The 24,774-nt window shown below is 41.3% G+C and overlaps 2 long non-coding RNA genes and 2 other non-coding genes across 4 annotated transcripts in view; 2 read left to right on the forward strand and 2 right to left on the reverse strand.

Moving 5' to 3' along the window:
• Nucleotides 1-24,774, reverse strand: part of LOC140506371 (uncharacterized) — a 129,475-nt gene that overhangs the window by 32,501 nt on the left and 72,200 nt on the right. The window contains exon 2 of the long non-coding RNA XR_011967902.1: nt 4,302-4,469. This is a non-coding gene — a long non-coding RNA (uncharacterized lncRNA). The remainder of the gene's footprint in view (nt 1-4,301; nt 4,470-24,774) is intronic.
• On the reverse strand, nt 8,207-8,397 carry LOC140509434 (U2 spliceosomal RNA). Its single transcript, XR_011968751.1, has one exon. It is a non-coding gene; the product is annotated as a U2 spliceosomal RNA (small nuclear RNA).
• On the forward strand, nt 16,173-16,363 carry LOC140509436 (U2 spliceosomal RNA). The gene has a single exon (XR_011968752.1). It is a non-coding gene; the product is annotated as a U2 spliceosomal RNA (small nuclear RNA).
• Nucleotides 18,406-24,774, forward strand: part of LOC140506362 (uncharacterized) — a 38,077-nt gene continuing 31,708 nt past the window's right edge. Inside the window, exon 1 of the long non-coding RNA XR_011967899.1 lies at nt 18,406-20,268. This is a non-coding gene — a long non-coding RNA (uncharacterized lncRNA). The remainder of the gene's footprint in view (nt 20,269-24,774) is intronic.

The following is a 24,774-nucleotide window of genomic DNA, read 5'->3' on the forward strand; positions in this document are numbered from 1 at the left end:
ATGCCTTGTGCTTGGGAGAAGGACATGGGGAGAGGTTCAGTAGGTATCCCAGCATTATTCTTCTCGCTATCCAAGGTTGCAATGTCTTATTGGGTTTTCCCTGGATGGGTTAGGGTCATTCTGAACATGCACAAAGGGTAATTGAAAAGTCATGTTTTGAAGAAATGATTTTTGTAACCAATCCCCTACACACCCAGGGAAGAAAGAAAGAAGATATAGACCTAGAATTTACAAATCCTTATTTGTTGTGATAAAAAGTTTGAGACATCCAATTTCTGGGTAATTAATCATTTTATTCATTATGCCTAGTGAATATTTAATAAAAGGATGGTCACTTAGTCTTCTCTTGTAACCAAAGACCCTTCCTGAAGGGCTCTTGACACTTCTATACCCTTGGAACAGTGGGTAACCCTGACAGGAAGCAATCAGCTCTGATTGGTTTAACAGTTAATGAGAGAATGACTACTGTAATGAGAGATGGGCCTATTCTAACGAGGATCTGGGGAAATGTGACTTTAATCATGTCACTCTTACTACCAGAACACTCCCAGTCCTGGGCAATCTAGACAAGGGATCTACCTTCCTCCCATCCAAGCCTGAGTAGAATACAATGTAGAGGAATCCACCTAGATTAGATTTTCCTTTGTAAGAAAATCCTACCTAATTGGGTAGGATAACAATTCTACTCAGATAAGATGGTCTAGGTGGACTAAATTGTCGTGCAAGGTCAGTAATATCCTTCAAAGACTGGTTGTATTAATCTACAGGGGTTTATTCATGAATGAGGAAATAGAAAAAAATCATCTCAATTAATGAATTAGTTATTAATATAAGAAATAATAACTTCTCTCAGTAATCAGTATAGTAGGTCTTGGAATGACTGAAGAGGAGATGTACTGCTCCTCAGGTCAGGTTCCTGTGTTAAGGTTTCCAACGTTAATTTGAAATTATAGAAAGAAAAAGGATGGAGGGAGAAGGTGACAACAATTCAGGCAACTCCTATGAGTTTTGGAAGGGTGTTGCAACTCCAAAGGTGATTTTTCCACCGACTCCCTTGCCATTAGTCTCAGATCAAGTGGGAGGGAGAGGTAGAAGAAGGAGGAAAGGATAAATTTTTCCTATTAGTCCTAGATGTTAGCACCATCCTGGCAACACCACTGCTGGCTAGTGTGTGTAGAAGAAATGACTTTGCTCTTTGGGTGAGAAAAAGAGTTTTTGCTCAGAATTTTATAACTTTACTTTGGGATTCCACAAAAGAATGGAAATTGTCACAAATTGAATAAGAGGAGGAATTTTACTACTTCTTAAAGAGGCCTATTCACTCAATGGGCCTTACCTCCCTCTAAGTGAGTACCTGAAAATACCAGCCTAAAAGTTCAAGGTCTCCCATTATATCCTGGGCCATTTCCAGTCATCCTGATGAATAGATATTCATCACTGGTCACTGGATCCAGATGGCTCAGAAGGAGAAAGTAAGGTTGGTGACTCCCTCATTCAAAACAAAGTCAAGTGCAAGTCATGTCATCGTTTCTCTGATCTCATGGTTTTCTTTCAAAATTAAGGATGAACACAGCAGAAGAAGTCTCAGCTTTATAATATTGCTACACAAGCAAACATAAGTTTTCTAGCAAGTAATATAGATTTGTTTACATTTACAAAAGATGACTGGGACTTCCACTTTCAAAAATCCTAAATAGTAAACATTCTTATAGATGTTATAAACAATTGTGTGGTGCTTCCAAGTAATAGCTTAACCTTTTTCCTGTCTCTTTCTCCTTCCCCCCATGCAAGTTAGACTAGTTCTTCCTTTAAAAGTTATTGAAAATTGACTTGAGTTTTAATTGCTCAGTTAACTAAAGGCTCAGGCTACTGATACCACTTCATGGTCTCCTGAGGACAAAAGAGCCAAAAGAAATTCCAGGTACCCACTGATGCTTGGCTGATAGAGTGTGATGAACAAGTCAGACCAGGGAGTTGTGCGCAGCTGAATCAGTTCTGAGGGTATCTTCAATGCATGTCCTTATTGAATTGTCCTTGTCAAACCCCAGTATTAATTGTGAACCCCAAAACCCCAAACCACAGTTTGTTCCTAGATAGAGACAAACTGTTAGGTCAGGTTAATCTTTCTGTTTCTTTCAAGCTGACGACATGCTTTGCATGGGAGTTATAGTCCAGAAGTAGGCATCATAAGGGGTCCAGTCCAGAACTGGCCTGACTTGGGATTTTGGAGTACAGGGTTATATATATTTCCAACATGGGCTGATATTACCTGCCATCATTCTACCTCTTGGACAGAAGAAATACCTGTTCCATCAGACCTTTCACCATACCAGTCCACTTCCAGTCTTGGGCTATCCAGGCAGAAGGAGTTAACTTCACCCAAGCCTGAGCAGATTTAAATCAGTTCAGGCCTGGTTTGGAGTTTGAGCAGGATAAGAAGATTCAATGCCATCTCATCATCAGTAATGTCCTTCTAAAGGAGAGAATGAATTTGAACGGGGAAGGGTTGGGGGCGGGGGGTGGAACTCTGGGTCTCCAAGCTACTGATTACTAAGATTTAAAATCATTTTTCACTTCCTCTTGCTCTGGCTAAGTCAATCCCTTTTTGTAACCAGGGAATGATATACAAGTGTCTCATTTCAATCTTATATCAAGAGCAAACTTCCTAAATGAACTGAAGCTATTCCATAGGTAAGCTGTTGATGGTGCCCAGCACCAATAACTTACTTCAATACAAAGTTATGCTCACTAACTCATTAAGGGAAGGCAAAGGGGGTGAGGGTGGGAGGGGATAGATAGAAGAGCAACTATTTTGCAGTCCACTGGACTCATGACTGCTGGTTGAAAATTCTTGAGTGAGGGAGAACAGAATAGTTTTTTATTTTCCTTTTAGTCTTCTAGTTAGAAATTACCAAGTCAGGTCAAAGTGCCTCTTTGAAGGCTGGAATTATCTGACACTCCCTTGGCCTTCATTGGTCCAGTACGCTGTTTCTTTGTTGTTCTCTAGAATATAGCACTGAAAATAGCTGGCCAGTTCCAAAGTCAGGGAGAAGTGCTTCCCTTTCTGGAGGAAAATGATTAATCAAATAGTTTTCATCTTCCTCAAGACCCGCTAAAATTACAAAGTTGGCAATTCAGGAACAGAATTCACCAAACTAAAAATAAAGCCAGAAATTCAGGAATGCTTTAAAGAAGACTGGCTAGATGTCAAAGAGAAGTTAGAACAGAGCCATCTAAAATGAGATAAGGTGCTGAAGATGGATGTAGGTTCTACAGAACTAGATGGTCTAGAGATGAATAAAAGCTTGTTGGTACAGCAAAGGGCACTGAGACCAAGCACATGTCTGCAGAGAATAAACTGCAAAATCAAGACAGCACATATATGAAAATAGTACAACATGGGAAAAATGCAAGTTATTGATCAATCCTATATAACAGCAAATGCAATTTGAGAATATCACAGAAATAATAATTTCTGAGTCATGAACCCACAAGAGTAATAGGTATCCAGTTTTTTAAAGTCAATCAAGTAAAAAAAGATATGAAATGAAGATAACAAATATATACCATAAGTATATAGCCTTAATATTTAAAATATAAAAGATAATTAAATCTAATAATAAATGATATGATATAATAAAATGATAGTTAAATGTAAAATATGATTAATAAAGCCATTTCATTTAAGATATATAAGATATATGACCATAAATAATAAATCAATATTGCCAAGTCAATTCTTCTTTGGTAAAATTCAAGTTCTATATTTCCTATGTGGTTATCAAACTGGCTCACTTTGAAAATCTGCAATAATACATATCTATATTCAATGTATCAATGTCTTGACCCTAATGTAGACAAACAACAACTTTTGATGCTTGGATTTTTTGCTTATTCTGGAAGTCTCCAAGGCCACCTATTTTGGGATGGAATTGTCACATGGATGATTGTGACTGTCATGGTTTGAAATCACACCAAAGAAGAGCAAAATCACATCTTCTACCTAGGCCTTAAACTATCTAGTGAACATGAACCTCAGCTGCTCTAAAGGCTCTTCCCCAGTTGGTCCAGTATGCACTTGTGTTTATTGGTTATGGTGCTACTTAAATAGTGCCACAGTATGGAAGGCACATTCTCATTATATGCCCTGCACCTAAGAAAACATTTATCACCCTAATCAAAATGCTATCCATCACTTAAAGGGCCACCATCTACTCTCATACAGTGTGCAAAATTTCCATTTTCAAAAAAGTATACTCTCACTTTTCAAAAAAGTTAAGAAGTCAAAGTAACATACATACCTTTCTTTGGTTTATTAATCACTTTTTTCCTTGGGAATCACTCATTTTAATGAGTGTTCCTCTCCTGGGAACCAAAAGATATCTTTTATGTCAAGTCCTGGGAAGATGTGTTCAAATGTGAGGCAGTATTGCTGCTTCTATGGTGAAAAGGAACCTTCCTTTTAAAACCTGGGAAGACATATGAAGTGATATGAAGCCCAGTGAGCAGAACCAGGAGAAAACTACACACAGTAACAGCAATATAACAATCAACTGTGAATAACTTGGTTGTTCTGATCAATACAATGACCTAAGACAATTCTGAAGGACTTATGATGAAAAATGCTACTCAATTTTTGAAACACTTTGTATTTATATGAAATTATATTTAATTTATTAGGAAAAAAATTTTTTTTTCTGTTTACTGGAGATGTGGACATCTGGGTTAGAAGTTGTCAGTTCCTTATCTTTTTTATGATGAGTTTCCAAAACCATCATAATGTTCTTTGAGAGGTTTATAAGCAAGTTATGAGAGGCAAATAAGTGAAAGTGAAAGTTTTTGTTTTTAATAAATACTGCGGTGCTGCTTAAATGAGACCACTTAGCTTTTCTGTTTGATTCCCAAGTAATGTGTTACTACAGAAAAGGTCATGAACTAAGATATCCAACAACATTTATGGCCTAACTTTGTAAATAAATGATACAAAAATTTAAAAAGAACTGGTAAAGTCTGAATGAAGACAAGCATATTTCACTTTCCCTGTTTTTCTTTTTGCTTCTTGTTTGGCAACATGGCTAATATGTAAATGTTTTTTATGATTTCATAGGTATAACTGATAGTACATTTCTTACCTTCTCAATGCACGGGAGAAGGGTGGGAGAAAAGAAAAGAATTCAGAAAAAGTTAAATTACTTTTAAAAATCAATAAACAATTGATTTATTATTTTTAAAAGGTGATTCAACTATGGAGATCATGTTTCATTCTTTTTTATTGCCTCCCAAAAAGTTGATGGGGAAAGTGATCCACATTTATAGACCTCAAAAATCTCACTCCTTGTGAGAGAAATTATTGACTAATTATTAATTTGTGATCTATCGCCTACTTCCTATTTTTGTTAAGACCCCACTCCTGAAAATGTTAGTCAGTCCCTGAAGGGTGTAACTGTATAAACTAATCTTCTCCCAGCCCCAAGGCATCTACCTGGGAAAGGTCCCTTACTTTTTGTTTACGCTATAAACAAAATTGAGCCTCAGCAGCTAGATCTTTTTTTTCTGGACTTCTCTGCCCTTTATCTACTCCATTAGAGTTTAATCTCCTGAAGGACAAAACTAGTCAGCAGAGGTCCAGATGGAAATAGCTTCCCCAGTCCAGATGCCTTTGGGCTGCTGAGTCTCATGATCAAGCCACATTTTCTCAGCAGAAGCTGAAGACTTTTAGCTCACTTCCTCATCAAATGTCCACCAATTAGGGTTGAGTTTCACTTGTCAGAGGCATTCCCTGTGGGAAGGTACATACACCTGATTTAAGGTTTTTCAAAGTCTCCCCTGTCATCTTTGGTCATTGAGAGAAACCACTGACCATCAATTAATTGATTATTGGCTAGCCTAATAAATTGACCATTGATTACCTGGAAACTCTGTCTTGGAGGTTTTATCATGACACTTGGTATACCTGTGACTGACAGCAGACATCTCAAATGGTATAGTGCCAACACAATATTCACAGCACTCATGGTGGCCATAAATATGCCAGCAAAATTCTGAATTGCAAATTCAACAGACTCTCCCTCCACATGGAAGACAGAACTAAAACATTTATTGAGACACCAGAAAGCCAAATCCATCATTGTAACAAAAATCTGTACACAATAACAATGCAGAGGACAACACCATTCCCAAGCCTTCCTTCCCTCCCACCCCCACCCCCAGGCTTTTCACAAGTAGGCGCCCTTAAATAAAATCACAAACTCTCTCAGTCACACTAGCCAGCTGCTGGCTTGCCTGAATCCTTCCTAGCTCTGACTGTTCTCTCCAATTTCCTCTCAGTTCTGTTCTAGTTCCTGTTTCAACCTTCCTACTCCACCCCTTCAGCAAACTCCTCTCTCCTCCCCTGAAGGTCACATAGGTCTATTAATGAATGGGAAAGATCTTCCCATTTAAACTACTATTACAAATAGTGACAATAAGTTAACACAAACACGACCTCCATTTTGTAGGGTAGGGATAGTGGATCTTCAATGGCCTTCTGGGAGAGATGTAATTACATCTTGCTTAGCTGGTAGGTTTAGCCAGGAAACTGCAATTGCACTATTATTTAAATGCAATGAAGTGCTTATGTTAAATGAATATATTGATAGCATCAATTTCATTTATTTATTTATTTGACTAGACAGGCCTGGCCTGACTGCTTAATCAGGTCTGATTCTCCCATTATTTCTGTCATGGCATCATTAGCTTCTTTAGCAATATGGTGCCCTGCGTTCATTCTCAAATAGCCTTATGAGGGATATTAAATAATCTGGAAATTATATTCTTTTGAACACCAACAGTAACATTTCTTGTCAGTCTCTTGATATTAAATTGAATACCACCCCCTTGAGGAAGTTATCTTTAATTATAGTGTCAAGCATCTAAGAAAATGAAGAGCCTGGAAGACTGTGTGGGCCAAGACATCTCTTCTGTGCTCATACCACCGCTCCCCAAGTCCATTCTAGTATTAGGCTCAGCCTGAATTATTAGTTCCAAACTGACCCCTGCTCATACAGCCATGCTCAGAGTAAAACATTATTTTGAATAAAAGTCATCCTGGTACAGTCTGCGGAGGATCTCAATGTATCTTCAGTGCATGCCTGTTTGTTTCAGTGGCACTGATCCAAACGCTTCAGTCAGATTCCACCAAGCCTCCCTACATAACTGTTGCCCATGGATGACATAGCAGATATCAGTGATGACAAAATATTACAATATATTTAGAACAATCAACTGGCAGGAAACCATTCTGGGATTTGATGACCTAGAGACCGTCTCTAAAACTCTAGCCACTTGGTCTGGACTGAAGTATATAGCTCTGTTCAAGTGGTTCCTAAGGAAAAACAAAACAACAAAATGGAAAGGCTGCTGGAAAGGCTACTGGCCGTCAAGCTGTGGGTAAGTTTTTTGGCATTTCTTTTTCATTTCATTTTCCACTACCTAAGCTTCTCTTGTTGCATCACCCACACGTACTCCTCCGAGTATGTATGCAATTGTTGAGAGTCGTTCCAGCTGTGTGCGACTCTTGGTGACCCCCATTTGTGGTTTTCTTGGCAAAGTTACTAAAACTACTAGAACACTTTGCCCTTGCTTTAGCTCATGAACTTGGAACACGGGAAGACGAGCGTTTTTTTATTCCAAGCCCACTGCTCTATCCATTGCCTCACTGTAGCTGCTCCAGCGAAGGACCAGATAACTAAGTAAAGATCAATCTGTTCCACAGCTTCTCCTCCACCAAGTTTGCTGTTAGGTCGTTTTTCAAACCTATTTGGTCAGTACCCTCTCTGAAGTTACTTTGGCAAAAAAGTGACAAGTCCTTCCTTGCCTCGACTTCTGAACAACACGAAAACAACAGCAAAAAAGCAGCAGGAGATCAAGCAGGGAAACTAGGTGGTGAAAGTGTTGAGCCAAAACACAGCTCCGGAAAAACAGCACCAGCACAACCACCGCGCGTTGAAAAACCGCTTAATCGGCCTGCATCACGTGCCGAAAGCAACCCAACAGAAGCCCACGCCACTCCCCTCAAAAAAGCGGCGTTGTCTCCGTTACGTAATAAGCCCGGAAAACACAGACACGTTGCTAAACTCAGTGATCCATCTGGGGGAAAAAAAACAAGCAAAACACTGAAACACTCTACGCCCTCAGTCTGTTATTCGAAACGCATTTTTCTCCCAGAGGGAGGTGCACCGTTCCCGGAAGTACTGCAATACCGGGTCGATGCGTGGAGTGGACGGAGCAAGCTCCTATTCCATCTCCCTGTTCCAAAAATCCATTTAATATATTGTCCTCGGATAGAGGACGTATCAGATATTAAACTGATAAGAACAGATACTACACTTGATCTTAGCCAAAAGGCCGAGAAGCGATAAAGCACCCCGCCAACGCTCCCCTGCCCCTTCGCAACAACAACACTTTACACACGCGGCGACCAGCAAACAGTGCACCAAGCCTCGCCCTCCTCCCCTACCTCCCGCACCCCAACAGCCAGCTCACACGCCAGCTCTGCCCCTCTGTACAACCACACGGCCGCCGAAAAACACAACGCAAAGCGGACCTTTACCACATTTTAGCACTTTCTTCGCGCAAGAAGACCCTTTCCTGCCACCCAGAAAACCTTGCCTACTAGGCAACTCGTCATTTGCATAGTCCTCCCCACTTACCCGCCCAGCCGACCAATGGCTTTCCTGCAGGGGGTGCGAAGGCGCGGAGGATGCGCCCGGAGCCCGGAAATTTCTTGGACACACCTATGAGCTCCTTCCTTTCCCTCTCCTCCTCCCCCGCCTCTGCGTGCCACCCAGAAACCCCACGTCGCCGGCGGTGGAAGCGGGGCGCCCTGATCGCCTTCGTGGGGAACTTCAGGGACCCCCTAGGTGACTGGCTTCCTGAGCGCCGCAGCCCCTTGTCCGAGCCCTGAGCGATAGAAAAGGATGGAAAAGAAAGATGGCATTTTCAACGGGGTGGGATGCTCCCGGGCAGGAACCCAGGAGGATGGGGAGCAAGCTAGCCAGACCATCTCCCCCTTCCCAAAACCCCCTTCACGGCTACAACTCGCCTGCTTGGCCTCGCAGAGTTTTTCAGTCGGTAACGACACATAGACAGAATGGGTTCAGAAATGCCTTGGAAAACGTCCCAGTCAAGTCTTAACCAAAAATCTGTAATCAAAACACATGGAACATATGCCAACCGCACGCAGACCTTCGACCCACATATCCCAACTACCTGGGTAGCAAAGCAAATCACCAGTTTTTAAAATTCTGCATTTCGGCCAGGGAGCCAGGAGCGTCAGCCACTGTGGTCAGATCATCTTTGTACATACTGGGGGGACTCTGTACAAAATAACTTTGTTACGTTTCCATTCCCTCCTTCGGTCCTCATCAAGGCGTGGTCGGTCAGCTCCAGCGTTAAGTTAAAAAGTCTAGAAAGCTTCATAGAACCTTGCCTGGAATTTGCATTGCTTCACAGAGCACCGTGTATAAGTTGATAAGGAATGTGATTGCTTTTTATGAATGATAGCTTGTCCTTACCGTCAATAAAATTGTTATCTGTGGTGCATTCCAAAGCGTCTGATCTCTGATGTTCTGTACCCCAGTTCTCCATTGGACTAGGTTGGGTGTGACTCAGGCCAGGTCTCCACTAGTTTCTCTTGGATTTAAGATCGAAATGGGACACTTGCAGGTCACTCCATAGTTAAGAAAAGGAGATCAACTTGGTCACCGCAGGAGGACAATTCAATAAGGACATGCATTGAGGATACCCAGAGTGGATTCAGCAGAGCAAAGCTCTCCTGGCTGAGCTGCCCAGCATGATCTCTGACCAAGTATTAATGGGCGCCTGAAAATCTTAGCTGTTTTTGTACTCAGGATGCTAAGAAATGATGTTGAAGATGTAAGTTTTTCAGAAGCCACAGAACAATGGAGTGGAGATTTCTGTTCCAGAGAGACCTGAAAAACTGACACAAGGGGTCCATCGCGCACGGGACCCGGAGCAGAGCCCAGCCCTGCCTTGGCTGGCACCAAGAGGAGCAGATCCCAGCAGGCTCCAGGGACAGAATCTCCAGCAGCCACGAGGGTCCCTGCACCCACAGGCGCCAAAGGTCAGTGAGAGAGTCTTTTCAGCTCGAGGAGAGGGGAGCAGGGTGTCCCCATAACTCAGGCCCCCTCGGGAGGCAGCAGCAGAGGTGGCAGCGGACAGGGGCTCCCAAAGCAGGCAGGAGCCTGGATCCATTGTTGAAGGCCTCCCCATAAACCCCGAGAGGGAACTGAGCCCCATGTGGTGGCCCTGAGAAAACCAATTAGAACAGGTTTACCTGACAAAATGGGAAATCATAAACCCTGAAGTTTCCATTTTGATCAAGGAGAAGCAAAAGCCTTGCAGTGAATTTCATTTGTATAAGAAAACATGTTAATTTGCGAAGGGAAAATACAGTGGAATAAAGAAAACTAGTTTTCAAGATGGATTGGGATTTAGAAATAAAGATGTGAGGGACTGAAAAAGTTAACAGTGAAGGAAAGTGAAACATTGAATCAGTGGGACTACAGAGAAGGGTATGATAGGAGCAGCATTTTTCTGCTTATTTTAGGGTTCATAAAAAGTAATGAAAAAGTAAAATTGAACAGATTTTCCTCTTCAGAAAGTGTTCTACCTTTAGTAACAAGGAATTACTTTCTAAAGTAGAAAGAAAGAGGCCATAGAGATACAATTTACAGATCCCAGCAAAGTTTATTGAAGGTTTTCTTTTCATAGCCAATATAGTAGGTGTTAGGCAGATGGCCAAGTAGATAAGAGTGCCAGGCCTGGAATCAGGAAGACTTCAGTAAGTTTAAATCTGGCCCCAGACATTTACTAGCTGTGTGATCATGGGCAAGTCATTTAACCCTATTTGCCTCAGTTTCCTCATCTGTTAAATGAGCTCTGGATGTAAATGGCAAACCACTCCAGTGTCTTTGCTGAGAGAAATGGTTATTACTAACCAATATCTTGGAGTGATTCAGAGCTCTCCCCTTCTTCCAAATTCCTGATTTTAAGTTCAGTCTCTTGAAGGACATTGCTGATAATGAGACCGAATTAGCTCTCCTTGATCTTGATCTGACTCCACCCAGTTTCACAAGGAATTTAATCTAAAGTGGGGAAGCCCACTGCGTTCTACTCTAGTTTGGGGAGTGATTGATCCTTTTGCCTAGCTATGGGAAGTTTGAATATAGAGATATTTTCAACACCCTATATTCTCAACCCTTCCTTATATGCACTTTTAAATGTATATAAAACTGTGAGCCTGCACTAGGCTTGTCTTTGGTCTAAGGGAGACAACCAAATAACTATCCTTTTATTAATAATATACTGGCCTATTAATATAATTATAAAATTACCCAGAAACTCTTGAACCTTTTTAATTTTCACATTGCCAAGAAATCCCCAAAAGAGATCATAAAGAGCCAAATACAACGGAAACAAATGAAGAACAAATAGTAGGTCTTGGGATGGTGGAAGAAAAAATAGGCCTGACTATTCCTCAGCCTACACTTTTGTATTAGAGTTCTACAAACTATTTTGGATTATAAAAACGAAGGGGTGAGGTGAGGGAAGAAGACCACCATATCCCAAAGTGCTAAGGGGGGTGGATTTATGTGGAAAGAGTCTTGGAAGGGTGTTAAACATCAAAGCTCCTTGGGCAAAGCAGAAGGCTATAGACTCAGATCTGCAAGTAGAGGAGGGTGAGGGAGGGAGAAAAGGAAGTAAAATCATTTCTGTAAATCCTACACCTCGGTATTCCCACCTTGGTCACACCTTTGCTGGCTAGCGTATGAGGGAAGAGTGACTTGCTTTTAACAAATTTTTGTTCAGAATTTGTCTTTCCTTTGGAATTCTATGTAGGAATATAGACTGGATCAGAAAAGATTCTTTACAAGGATTCTAACATTAAACAGAAGAGGCCTCAATTTAATAATATTGCTACATGATAATCATTTAATCTCATTTTTGGATCTTAATAAGGGCCAGAGCCTGACCTAACCAACCAGAAGAGCCTGGACCTAACAGTCTCTGTTCTCTGATGTCAACAAGGACAGATGGGGTTGACTTAGCATTCTTTATGAGACCCTGAACCTGAGACACTACCTTGAATAATGGGACTCTTTCTGTATCTTAATATTTTGTTGACATGGTATGGCATGTTAGTGGTAAAGAAAACACAGATATCCAGGGTCATAATTTCAATTTAAACTTTCCCAGTCTCTTATCTCATTGTATTTACAACTTAATAAATTAAGAAAATTCCTTTCATAAATCTGAGAGACATCCGGGGATTGTCCTAAAACAGATTTAAACCTGGCTATCCTTGTATCATAAAGTAAGAAGTTTTCTTCTGGCTCTATGATCATGCATCTGCTAGGTTTATGGGAATAAACAATATGAATTTAGCCTGTTTGCCTCTTTTAACCAAACTTTCAGGTCAACATACATGAGGAAGAACATGCTCTCTAGGAAGGAATCTGTTACTGTTTACAGACGATGGCTGAGAATTCTACTTACTAAAGTCATAAAAAGCAAATCTATTCTTACAAATATTATGGAATGATATGTGGGGGATATAATCCCCTAACCTTGTCCCTGCCACCACTGTCATTACCCCACATCTTCCCCGCCCCCGCCCCATGTAAGTTAGGTTGGTTTTTCTTATAAAATATTGAAAATATCCTCCTACCTTGAGTGCCTCAGAGGATTAAAAACTTGCATTTTCTTTTTTTTAAAATTTATTTAACTTTTAACATTCATTTTCACAAAATTTTGGGTTCCAAATTTTCTCCCCATTTGTCCCCTCCCCCCACCCCAAAACACCAAGCATTCTTATTGCCCCTATCACCAATCTGCCCTCCCTTCTATCATCCTTCCCTTCCCTTGTCCCCATCTTCTCTTTTGTCCTGTAGGGCCAGATAACTTTCTATAACCAATTACCTGTATTTCTTATTTCCTAGTGGCAAGAACAGTACTCGACAGTTGTTCCTAAAATTTGAGTTTCAACTTCTCTTCATCCCTCCCTCCTCACCCATTCCCTCTGGGAAGGCAAGCAATTCAATATAGGCCATATCTGTGTAATTTTGCAAATGACTTTCATAATAGTCGTGTTGTGTAAGACTAACTATATTTCCCTCCATCCTATCCCACCCCCCATTGCTTCTGTTCTCTCTTTTGATCCTATCCCTCCCCAAGAGTGTTGACTTCAGATTGCTCCCTCCTCCCATTGCCCTCCCTTCCATCATCCCCCCCACCCTCCTTATCCCCTTCTCCCCCACTTTCCTGTATTGTAAGATAGGTTTTCATACCAAAATGAGTGTGCATTTTATTCCTTCCTTTAGTCAAATGTGATGAGAGTAAATTTCATGTTTTTCTCTCACCTCCCCTCTTTTTCCCTCCACTAAAAAGTCTTTTCCCTGCCTCTTTTATGAGAGATAATTTGCCCCATTCCATTTCTCCCTTTCTCCTCCCAATATATTTCTCTCTCACCACTTAATTTCATTTTTTTAAGATGTGATCCCGTCCTATTCAATTCACTCTGTGCTCTGTGTGTGTGTGTGTGTGTGTGTGTGTGTGTGTGTGTGTGTAACCCCAGCAACTACCCAGATACTGAAAAGTTTCAAGAGTTACAAATATTGTCTTTCCATGTAGGAATGTAAACAGTTCAACTTTAGTAAGTCCCTTATGACTTCTCTTTGCTGGTGTATTTTTCAAGGTGTTATTTTCTTCAGCATTTTTTTGGGTCTCCTTTAGCAAGGTGTTGACCTGCTTTTCATGCTTTTCTTGCATTTCTTTCATTTCTCTTCCAGTTTTTCCTCCACCTCTCTAACTTGATTTTCAAAGTCCTTTTTGAGCTCTTCCATGGCCTGAGCCCATTGAATATTTATTTGGGATGTTTGGGATACAGAAGCCTTGACTTCTGTGTCTTTCCCTGATGGTAAGCATTGTTCTTCCTCATCTGAAAGGATGGGAGGAGATATCTGTTCACTAAGAAAGTAACCTTCTATGGTCTTATTTTCTTTTTCCCCCTTTTCTGGGCATTTTCCCAGCCACATACTTGACTTCTGAGTTTCCTCTCCACACCCATCTGGCCTCCAGATCTGCCCAGCTAGCGCTTGGTGTCTGAGATTCAAATGCTGCTTCCCAGCCTTAGGACTTTGGGCAGGGACAGGGCTGCTATCCAGTGCGAGATTAAGTTCAGTTGCTTAGGTCAGGGCAGGGCCACCACATGGGGCTCAGTTCCCTCTCGGGGTTTATGGGGAGGCCTTCAACAATGGATCCAGGCTCCTGCCTGCTTTGGGAGCCCCTGTCCGCTGCCACCTCTGCTGCTGCCTCCCGAGGGGGCCTGAGTTATGGGGACACCCTGCTCCCCTCTCCTCGAGCTGAAAAGACTCTCTCACTGACCTTTGGCGCCTGTGGGTGCAGGGACCCTCGTGGCTGCTGGAGATTCTGTCCCTGGAGCCTGCTGAGATCTGCTCCTCTTGGTGCCAGCCAAGGCAGGGCTGGGCTCTGCTCCGGGTCCCGTGCGCGATGGACCCCTTGTGTCAGTTTTTCAGGTCTCTCTGGAACAGAAATCTCCACTCCATTGTTCTGTGGCTTCTGAAAAACTTACATCTTCAACATCATTTCTTAGCATCCTGAGTACAAAAACAGCTAAGATTTTCAGGCGCCCATTAATACTTGGTCAGAGATCATGCTGGGCAGCTCAGCCAGGAGAGCTTTGCTCTGCTGAATCCACTCTGGGTATCCTCAATGCATGTCCTTATTGAATTGTCCTCCTGCGGTGACCAAGTTGATCTCCTTTTCTTAACTATGGAGTGACCTGCAAGTGTCCCATTTCGATCTTAAATCCAAGAGAAACTAGTGGAGACCTGGCCTGAGTCACACCCAACCTAGTCCAATGGAGAACTGGGGTACAGAACATCAGAGATCAGACGCTTTGGAATGCACCACAGATAACAATTTTATTGACGGTAAGGACAAGCTATCATTCATAAAAAGCAATCACATTCCTTATCAACTTATACACGGTGCTCTGTGAAGCAATGCAAATTCCAGGCAAGGTTCTATGAAGCTTTCTAGACTTTTTAACTTAACGCTGGAGCTGACCGACCACGCCTTGATGAGGACCGAAGGAGGGAATGGAAACGTAACAAAGTTACTTTGTACAGAGTCCCCCCCAGTATGTACAAAGATGATCTGACCACAGTGGCTGACGCTCCTGGCTCCCTGGCCGAAATGCAGAATTTTAAAAACTGGTGATTTGCTTTGCTACCCAGGTAGTTGGGATATGTGGGTCGAAGGTCTGCGTGCGGTTGGCATATGTTCCATGTGTTTTGATTACAGATTTTTGGTTAAGACTTGACTGGGACGTTTTCCAAGGCATTTCTGAACCCATTCTGTCTATGTGTCGTTACCGACTGAAAAACTCTGCGAGGCCAAGCAGGCGAGTTGTAGCCGTGAAGGGGGTTTTGGGAAGGGGGAGATGGTCTGGCTAGCTTGCTCCCCATCCTCCTGGGTTCCTGCCCGGGAGCATCCCACCCCGTTGAAAATGCCATCTTTCTTTTCCATCCTTTTCTATCGCTCAGGGCTCGGACAAGGGGCTGCGGCGCTCAGGAAGCCAGTCACCTAGGGGGTCCCTGAAGTTCCCCACGAAGGCGATCAGGGCGCCCCGCTTCCACCGCCGGCGACGTGGGGTTTCTGGGTGGCACGCAGAGGCGGGGGAGGAGGAGAGGGAAAGGAAGGAGCTCATAGGTGTGTCCAAGAAATTTCCGGGCTCCGGGCGCATCCTCCGCGCCTTCGCACCCCCTGCAGGAAAGCCATTGGTCGGCTGGGCGGGTAAGTGGGGAGGACTATGCAAATGACGAGTTGCCTAGTAGGCAAGGTTTTCTGGGTGGCAGGAAAGGGTCTTCTTGCGCGAAGAAAGTGCTAAAATGTGGTAAAGGTCCGCTTTGCGTTGTGTTTTTCGGCGGCCGTGTGGTTGTACAGAGGGGCAGAGCTGGCGTGTGAGCTGGCTGTTGGGGTGCGGGAGGTAGGGGAGGAGGGCGAGGCTTGGTGCACTGTTTGCTGGTCGCCGCGTGTGTAAAGTGTTGTTGTTGCGAAGGGGCAGGGGAGCGTTGGCGGGGTGCTTTATCGCTTCTCGGCCTTTTGGCTAAGATCAAGTGTAGTATCTGTTCTTATCAGTTTAATATCTGATACGTCCTCTATCCGAGGACAATATATTAAATGGATTTTTGGAACAGGGAGATGGAATAGGAGCTTGCTCCGTCCACTCCACGCATCGACCCGGTATTGCAGTACTTCCGGGAACGGTGCACCTCCCTCTGGGAGAAAAATGCGTTTCGAATAACAGACTGAGGGCGTAGAGTGTTTCAGTGTTTTGCTTGTTTTTTTTCCCCCAGATGGATCACTGAGTTTAGCAACGTGTCTGTGTTTTCCGGGCTTATTACGTAACGGAGACAACGCCGCTTTTTTGAGGGGAGTGGCGTGGGCTTCTGTTGGGTTGCTTTCGGCACGTGATGCAGGCCGATTAAGCGGTTTTTCAACGCGCGGTGGTTGTGCTGGTGCTGTTTTTCCGGAGCTGTGTTTTGGCTCAACACTTTCACCACCTAGTTTCCCTGCTTGATCTCCTGCTGCTTTTTTGCTGTTGTTTTCGTGTTGTTCAGAAGTCGAGGCAAGGAAGGACTTGTCACTTTTTTGCCAAAGTAACTTCAGAGAGGGTACTGACCAAATAGGTTTGAAAAACGACCTAACAGCAAACTTGGTGGAGGAGAAGCTGTGGAACAGATTGATCTTTACTTAGTTATCTGGTCCTTCGCTGGAGCAGCTACAGTGAGGCAATGGATAGAGCAGTGGGCTTGGAATAAAAAAACGCTCGTCTTCCCGTGTTCCAAGTTCATGAGCTAAAGCAAGGGCAAAGTGTTCTAGTAGTTTTAGTAACTTTGCCAAGAAAACCACAAATGGGGGTCACCAAGAGTCGCACACAGCTGGAACGACTCTCAACAATTGCATACATACTCGGAGGAGTACGTGTGGGTGATGCAACAAGAGAAGCTTAGGTAGTGGAAAATGAAATGAAAAAGAAATGCCAAAAAACTTACCCACAGCTTGACGGCCAGTAGCCTTTCCAGCAGCCTTTCCATTTTGTTGTTTTGTTTTTCCTTAGGAACCACTTGAACAGAGCTATATACTTCAGTCCAGACCAAGTGGCTAGAGTTTTAGAGACGGTCTCTAGGTCATCAAATCCCAGAATGGTTTCCTGCCAGTTGATTGTTCTAAATATATTGTAATATTTTGTCATCACTGATATCTGCTATGTCATCCATGGGCAACAGTTATGTAGGGAGGCTTGGTGGAATCTGACTGAAGCGTTTGGATCAGTGCCACTGAAACAAACAGGCATGCACTGAAGATACATTGAGATCCTCCGCAGACTGTACCAGGATGACTTTTATTCAAAATAATGTTTTACTCTGAGCATGGCTGTATGAGCAGGGGTCAGTTTGGAACTAATAATTCAGGCTGAGCCTAATACTAGAATGGACTTGGGGAGCGGTGGTATGAGCACAGAAGAGATGTCTTGGCCCACACAGTCTTCCAGGCTCTTCATTTTCTTAGATGCTTGACACTATAATTAAAGATAACTTCCTCAAGGGGGTGGTATTCAATTTAATATCAAGAGACTGACAAGAAATGTTACTGTTGGTGTTCAAAAGAATATAATTTCCAGATTATTTAATATCCCTCATAAGGCTATTTGAGAATGAACGCAGGGCACCATATTGCTAAAGAAGCTAATGATGCCATGACAGAAATAATGGGAGAATCAGACCTGATTAAGCAGTCAGGCCAGGCCTGTCTAGTCAAATAAATAAATAAATGAAATTGATGCTATCAATATATTCATTTAACATAAGCACTTCATTGCATTTAAATAATAGTGCAATTGCAGTTTCCTGGCTAAACCTACCAGCTAAGCAAGATGTAATTACATCTCTCCCAGAAGGCCATTGAAGATCCACTATCCCTACCCTACAAAATGGAGGTCGTGTTTGTGTTAACTTATTGTCACTATTTGTAATAGTAGTTTAAATGGGAAGATCTTTCCCATTCATTAATAGACCTATGTGACCTTCAGGGGAGGAGAGAGGAGTTTGCTGAAGGGGTGGAGTAGGAAGGTTGAAACAGGAACTAGAACAGAACTGAGAGGAAATTGGAGAGAACAGTCAGAGCTAGGAAGGATTCAGGCAAGCCAGCAGCTGGCTAGTGTGACTGAGAGAGTTTGTGATTTTATTTAAGGGCGCCTACTTGTGAAAAGCCTGGGGGTGGGGGTGGGAGGGAAGGAAGGCTTGGGAATGGTGTTGTCCTCTGCATTGTTATTGTGTACAGATTTTTGTTACAATGATGGATTTGGCTTTCTGGTGTCTCAATAAATGTTTTAGTTCTGTCTTCCATGTGGAGGGAGAGTCTGTTGAATTTGCAATTCAGAATTTTGCTGGCATATTTATGGCCACCATGAGTGCTGTGAATATTGTGTTGGCACTATACCATTTGAGATGTCTGCTGTCAGTCACAGGTATACCAAGTGTCATGATAAAACCTCCAAGACAGAGTTTCCAGGTAATCAATGGTCAATTTATTAGGCTAGCCAATAATCAATTAATTGATGGTCAGTGGTTTCTCTCAATGACCAAAGATGACAGGGGAGACTTTGAAAAACCTTAAATCAGGTGTATGTACCTTCCCACAGGGAATGCCTCTGACAAGTGAAACTCAACCCTAATTGGTGGACATTTGATGAGGAAGTGAGCTAAAAGTCTTCAGCTTCTGCTGAGAAAATGTGGCTTGATCATGAGACTCAGCAGCCCAAAGGCATCTGGACTGGGGAAGCTATTTCCATCTGGACCTCTGCTGACTAGTTTTGTCCTTCAGGAGATTAAACTCTAATGGAGTAGATAAAGGGCAGAGAAGTCCAGAAAAAAAAGATCTAGCTGCTGAGGCTCAATTTTGTTTATAGCGTAAACAAAAAGTAAGGGACCTTTCCCAGGTAGATGCCTTGGGGCTGGGAGAAGATTAGTTTATACAGTTACACCCTTCAGGGACTGACTAACATTTTCAGGAGTGGGGTCTTAACAAAAATAGGAAGTAGGCGATAGATCACAAATTAATAATTAGTCAATAATTTCTCTCACAAGGAGTGAGATTTTTGAGGTCTATAAATGTGGATCACTTTCCCCATCAACTTTTTGGGAGGCAATAAAAAAGAATGAAACATGATCTCCATAGTTGAATCACCTTTTAAAAATAATAAATCAATTGTTTATTGATTTTTAAAAGTAATTTAACTTTTTCTGAATTCTTTTCTTTTCTCCCACCCTTCTCCCGTGCATTGAGAAGGTAAGAAATGTACTATCAGTTATACCTATGAAATCATAAAAAACATTTACATATTAGCCATGTTGCCAAACAAGAAGCAAAAAGAAAAACAGGGAAAGTGAAATATGCTTGTCTTCATTCAGACTTTACCAGTTCTTTTTAAATTTTTGTATCATTTATTTACAAAGTTAGGCCATAAATGTTGTTGGATATCTTAGTTCATGACCTTTTCTGTAGTAACACATTACTTGGGAATCAAACAGAAAAGCTAAGTGGTCTCATTTAAGCAGCACCGCAGTATTTATTAAAAACAAAAACTTTCACTTTCACTTATTTGCCTCTCATAACTTGCTTATAAACCTCTCAAAGAACATTATGATGGTTTTGGAAACTCATCATAAAAAAGATAAGGAACTGACAACTTCTAACCCAGATGTCCACATCTCCAGTAAACAGAAAAAAAAATTTTTTTCCTAATAAATTAAATATAATTTCATATAAATACAAAGTGTTTCAAAAATTGAGTAGCATTTTTCATCATAAGTCCTTCAGAATTGTCTTAGGTCATTGTATTGATCAGAACAACCAAGTTATTCACAGTTGATTGTTATATTGCTGTTACTGTGTGTAGTTTTCTCCTGGTTCTGCTCACTGGGCTTCATATCACTTCATATGTCTTCCCAGGTTTTAAAAGGAAGGTTCCTTTTCACCATAGAAGCAGCAATACTGCCTCACATTTGAACACATCTTCCCAGGACTTGACATAAAAGATATCTTTTGGTTCCCAGGAGAGGAACACTCATTAAAATGAGTGATTCCCAAGGAAAAAAGTGATTAATAAACCAAAGAAAGGTATGTATGTTACTTTGACTTCTTAACTTTTTTGAAAAGTGAGAGTATACTTTTTTGAAAATGGAAATTTTGCACACTGTATGAGAGTAGATGGTGGCCCTTTAAGTGATGGATAGCATTTTGATTAGGGTGATAAATGTTTTCTTAGGTGCAGGGCATATAATGAGAATGTGCCTTCCATACTGTGGCACTATTTAAGTAGCACCATAACCAATAAACACAAGTGCATACTGGACCAACTGGGGAAGAGCCTTTAGAGCAGCTGAGGTTCATGTTCACTAGATAGTTTAAGGCCTAGGTAGAAGATGTGATTTTGCTCTTCTTTGGTGTGATTTCAAACCATGACAGTCACAATCATCCATGTGACAATTCCATCCCAAAATAGGTGGCCTTGGAGACTTCCAGAATAAGCAAAAAATCCAAGCATCAAAAGTTGTTGTTTGTCTACATTAGGGTCAAGACATTGATACATTGAATATAGATATGTATTATTGCAGATTTTCAAAGTGAGCCAGTTTGATAACCACATAGGAAATATAGAACTTGAATTTTACCAAAGAAGAATTGACTTGGCAATATTGATTTATTATTTATGGTCATATATCTTATATATCTTAAATGAAATGGCTTTATTAATCATATTTTACATTTAACTATCATTTTATTATATCATATCATTTATTATTAGATTTAATTATCTTTTATATTTTAAATATTAAGGCTATATACTTATGGTATATATTTGTTATCTTCATTTCATATCTTTTTTTACTTGATTGACTTTAAAAAACTGGATACCTATTACTCTTGTGGGTTCATGACTCAGAAATTATTATTTCTGTGATATTCTCAAATTGCATTTGCTGTTATATAGGATTGATCAATAACTTGCATTTTTCCCATGTTGTACTATTTTCATATATGTGCTGTCTTGATTTTGCAGTTTATTCTCTGCAGACATGTGCTTGGTCTCAGTGCCCTTTGCTGTACCAACAAGCTTTTATTCATCTCTAGACCATCTAGTTCTGTAGAACCTACATCCATCTTCAGCACCTTATCTCATTTTAGATGGCTCTGTTCTAACTTCTCTTTGACATCTAGCCAGTCTTCTTTAAAGCATTCCTGAATTTCTGGCTTTATTTTTAGTTTGGTGAATTCTGTTCCTGAATTGCCAACTTTGTAATTTTAGCGGGTCTTGAGGAAGATGAAAACTATTTGATTAATCATTTTCCTCCAGAAAGGGAAGCACTTCTCCCTGACTTTGGAACTGGCCAGCTATTTTCAGTGCTATATTCTAGAGAACAACAAAGAAACAGCGTACTGGACCAATGAAGGCCAAGGGAGTGTCAGATAATTCCAGCCTTCAAAGAGGCACTTTGACCTGACTTGGTAATTTCTAACTAGAAGACTAAAAGGAAAATAAAAAACTATTCTGTTCTCCCTCACTCAAGAATTTTCAACCAGCAGTCATGAGTCCAGTGGACTGCAAAATAGTTGCTCTTCTATCTATCCCCTCCCACCCTCACCCCCTTTGCCTTCCCTTAATGAGTTAGTGAGCATAACTTTGTATTGAAGTAAGTTATTGGTGCTGGGCACCATCAACAGCTTACCTATGGAATAGCTTCAGTTCATTTAGGAAGTTTGCTCTTGATATAAGATTGAAATGAGACACTTGTATATCATTCCCTGGTTACAAAAAGGGATTGACTTAGCCAGAGCAAGAGGAAGTGAAAAATGATTTTAAATCTTAGTAATCAGTAGCTTGGAGACCCAGAGTTCCACCCCCCGCCCCCAACCCTTCCCCGTTCAAATTCATTCTCTCCTTTAGAAGGACATTACTGATGATGAGATGGCATTGAATCTTCTTATCCTGCTCAAACTCCAAACCAGGCCTGAACTGATTTAAATCTGCTCAGGCTTGGGTGAAGTTAACTCCTTCTGCCTGGATAGCCCAAGACTGGAAGTGGACTGGTATGGTGAAAGGTCTGATGGAACAGGTATTTCTTCTGTCCAAGAGGTAGAATGATGGCAGGTAATATCAGCCCATGTTGGAAATATATATAACCCTGTACTCCAAAATCCCAAGTCAGGCCAGTTCTGGACTGGACCCCTTATGATGCCTACTTCTGGACTATAACTCCCATGCAAAGCATGTCGTCAGCTTGAAAGAAACAGAAAGATTAACCTGACCTAACAGTTTGTCTCTATCTAGGAACAAACTGTGGTTTGGGGTTTTGGGGTTCACAATTAATACTGGGGTTTGACAAGGACAATTCAATAAGGACATGCATTGAAGATACCCTCAGAACTGATTCAGCTGCGCACAACTCCCTGGTCTGACTTGTTCATCACACTCTATCAGCCAAGCATCAGTGGGTACCTGGAATTTCTTTTGGCTCTTTTGTCCTCAGGAGACCATGAAGTGGTATCAGTAGCCTGAGCCTTTAGTTAACTGAGCAATTAAAACTCAAGTCAATTTTCAATAACTTTTAAAGGAAGAACTAGTCTAACTTGCATGGGGGGAAGGAGAAAGAGACAGGAAAAAGGTTAAGCTATTACTTGGAAGCACCACACAATTGTTTATAACATCTATAAGAATGTTTACTATTTAGGATTTTTGAAAGTGGAAGTCCCAGTCATCTTTTGTAAATGTAAACAAATCTATATTACTTGCTAGAAAACTTATGTTTGCTTGTGTAGCAATATTATAAAGCTGAGACTTCTTCTGCTGTGTTCATCCTTAATTTTGAAAGAAAACCATGAGATCAGAGAAACGATGACATGACTTGCACTTGACTTTGTTTTGAATGAGGGAGTCACCAACCTTACTTTCTCCTTCTGAGCCATCTGGATCCAGTGACCAGTGATGAATATCTATTCATCAGGATGACTGGAAATGGCCCAGGATATAATGGGAGACCTTGAACTTTTAGGCTGGTATTTTCAGGTACTCACTTAGAGGGAGGTAAGGCCCATTGAGTGAATAGGCCTCTTTAAGAAGTAGTAAAATTCCTCCTCTTATTCAATTTGTGACAATTTCCATTCTTTTGTGGAATCCCAAAGTAAAGTTATAAAATTCTGAGCAAAAACTCTTTTTCTCACCCAAAGAGCAAAGTCATTTCTTCTACACACACTAGCCAGCAGTGGTGTTGCCAGGATGGTGCTAACATCTAGGACTAATAGGAAAAATTTATCCTTTCCTCCTTCTTCTACCTCTCCCTCCCACTTGATCTGAGACTAATGGCAAGGGAGTCGGTGGAAAAATCACCTTTGGAGTTGCAACACCCTTCCAAAACTCATAGGAGTTGCCTGAATTGTTGTCACCTTCTCCCTCCATCCTTTTTCTTTCTATAATTTCAAATTAACGTTGGAAACCTTAACACAGGAACCTGACCTGAGGAGCAGTACATCTCCTCTTCAGTCATTCCAAGACCTACTATACTGATTACTGAGAGAAGTTATTATTTCTTATATTAATAACTAATTCATTAATTGAGATGATTTTTTTCTATTTCCTCATTCATGAATAAACCCCTGTAGATTAATACAACCAGTCTTTGAAGGATATTACTGACCTTGCACGACAATTTAGTCCACCTAGACCATCTTATCTGAGTAGAATTGTTATCCTACCCAATTAGGTAGGATTTTCTTACAAAGGAAAATCTAATCTAGGTGGATTCCTCTACATTGTATTCTACTCAGGCTTGGATGGGAGGAAGGTAGATCCCTTGTCTAGATTGCCCAGGACTGGGAGTGTTCTGGTAGTAAGAGTGACATGATTAAAGTCACATTTCCCCAGATCCTCGTTAGAATAGGCCCATCTCTCATTACAGTAGTCATTCTCTCATTAACTGTTAAACCAATCAGAGCTGATTGCTTCCTGTCAGGGTTACCCACTGTTCCAAGGGTATAGAAGTGTCAAGAGCCCTTCAGGAAGGGTCTTTGGTTACAAGAGAAGACTAAGTGACCATCCTTTTATTAAATATTCACTAGGCATAATGAATAAAATGATTAATTACCCAGAAATTGGATGTCTCAAACTTTTTATCACAACAAATAAGGATTTGTAAATTCTAGGTCTATATCTTCTTTCTTTCTTCCCTGGGTGTGTAGGGGATTGGTTACAAAAATCATTTCTTCAAAACATGACTTTTCAATTACCCTTTGTGCATGTTCAGAATGACCCTAACCCATCCAGGGAAAACCCAATAAGACATTGCAACCTTGGATAGCGAGAAGAATAATGCTGGGATACCTACTGAACCTCTCCCCATGTCCTTCTCCCAAGCACAAGGCATGTTTTGAGGCAAAAATGTTCTCCTTGTGTGTTTCATTGGTGCTTCTAATTAAGTGGTTTCATCTAAAATTACTATTCTGCATTGTTCTTTCAGGATGGCAGTACTTGGAGATACTGCTGTGACCAGCAAAATCAAAAGAGAAAACATAAGAAGGGACTCTATCTTTTGCTCCTAGACTAGTTGGAGGCTATGGTCAGTGTGCTCA

This window comes from Notamacropus eugenii, chromosome 5, assembly GCF_028372415.1.
Source record: "Notamacropus eugenii isolate mMacEug1 chromosome 5, mMacEug1.pri_v2, whole genome shotgun sequence".
In the NCBI taxonomy this organism is placed as follows: Eukaryota; Metazoa; Chordata; class Mammalia; order Diprotodontia; family Macropodidae; genus Notamacropus; species Notamacropus eugenii.